Genomic DNA, 1,728 nt, shown 5'->3' with positions numbered 1-1,728 from the left:
ATCCTCCGCCTTGTCATTAATATCTTCGTCAGTGATGATGTTGTTATTAGGTTTATTGTTAGGCACTATACCTCTAATATTACTCCACATTTGTGACGAGTTACCTTTACTTTGGCGGAATTTATTATGATAGTATGTCTTTTTTGCCTTGTGAAGCTTATCCTTAACGCGTTTCTTTTCTTCCTTATATTTCTTGTAAAGTTGTGTGTTGTGTCGATCTAATTTTAGCTGGCCTTGTAAGCTATCCCAGTACTTCATGTTATCTCTTACTTCTTTGTCAATCCAGGGAGCAGGTGGTCTATTTATATATTTAGTCGTCATTGGGGCAACTTGATCTAGGCAAGAATTGAATATTGTGTTAAGTATATTCACCTGTTCGTCAATGTCATCAGTTAACGTGAGAGAGAGAGAGAGAGAGAGAGAGAGAGAGAGAGAGAGAGAGAGAGAGAGAGAGAGAGAGAGAGAGAGAGAGAGAGAGAGAGAGAGAGAGAGAGAGAGAGAGAGAGAGAGAGAATTTGACTGTTAAAAGGTTCCAGTTAACTTAATAAATTAAATAGTTTATATTTTTATCATTTCCATCCAAGTCTGTACTCGGGAAAAAAGAAATATTTCAGTACAGTCATTCGTCAGTGGCCCTTAATATTGACCAAACCGGTTCTGTGTGATTCACTGCAGCTTTTATGTGCTTTGTTTTTATCCCGAGAGATGGCCGCCAATGGTGCCCTGTGTGGCGACAACGATAACACTGTACTTTGTTTTGACAGTGCCGACAAGAGCAACAATGATGGCACTATACTTTGTTTTGGCAGTGCCGACAAGGGCAACAACGATAACACTGTACTTTGTTTTGGCAGTGCCGACAAGAGCAACAATGATGGCACTGTACTTTGTTTTGGCAGTGCCGACAAGGGCAACAATGATGGCACTGTACTTTGTGTTGGCAGTGCCGACAAGGGCAATAATGATGACACTGTACTTTATTTTTGTGGTGTCAGGGCAAGGGAGGGTGCCGGGCGGTGTTAGGGCAGTGTGGCGCCTCTGGGTAGGCAGCGTGCAGGGTGTCAGGGCAAGAGAGGGTGCCGGGCGGTGTTAGGACAGTCTTGGCGCCCCTGGGTAGGCAGCGTGCAGGGTGTCAGGGCAAGGGTCTGTTGTGGGCGGTGTTGGGGCAGTGTGGCGCCCCTGGGCAGGCACCGTGCAGGGTGTCAGGGCAAGGGAGGGTGCCGGGCGGTGTTAGGGCAGTGTGGCGCCCTTGGGTAGGCAGCGTGCATGGTGTCAGGACAAGGGAGGGTGCCGGGCGGTGTTAGGGCAGTGTGGCGCCCCTGGGTAGGCAGCGTGCAGGGTGTCAGGGCAAGGGAGGGTGCCGGGCGGTGTTAGGGCAGTGTGGCGCCCCTGGGTAGGCAGCGTGCATGGTGTCAGGACAAGGGAGGGTGCCGGGCGGTGTTAGGGCAGTGTTGGCGCCTCTGGGTAGGCAGCGTGCAGGGTGTCAGGGCAAGGGGCTGTGCTGGGCGGTGTTAGGGCAGTGTGGCGCCCCTGGGTAGGCAGCGTGCAGGGTGTCAGGGCAAGGGGCTGTGCTGGGCGGTGTTAGGGCAGTGTTGGCGCCCCTGGGTAGGCAGCGTTCAGGGTGTCAGGGCAAGGGCTGTGGGCGGTGTTAGAGCAGTGTTGGCGCCCTGGGCAGGCAGCGTGCAGGGTGTCAGGGCAAGGGGCTGTGCTGGGCGGTGTTAGGGCGCC

Source organism: Eriocheir sinensis, chromosome 11 (assembly GCF_024679095.1).
Source record: "Eriocheir sinensis breed Jianghai 21 chromosome 11, ASM2467909v1, whole genome shotgun sequence".
Classification (NCBI taxonomy): Eukaryota; Metazoa; Arthropoda; class Malacostraca; order Decapoda; family Varunidae; genus Eriocheir; species Eriocheir sinensis.
Note: the sequence above shows the minus strand (reverse complement) of the source record.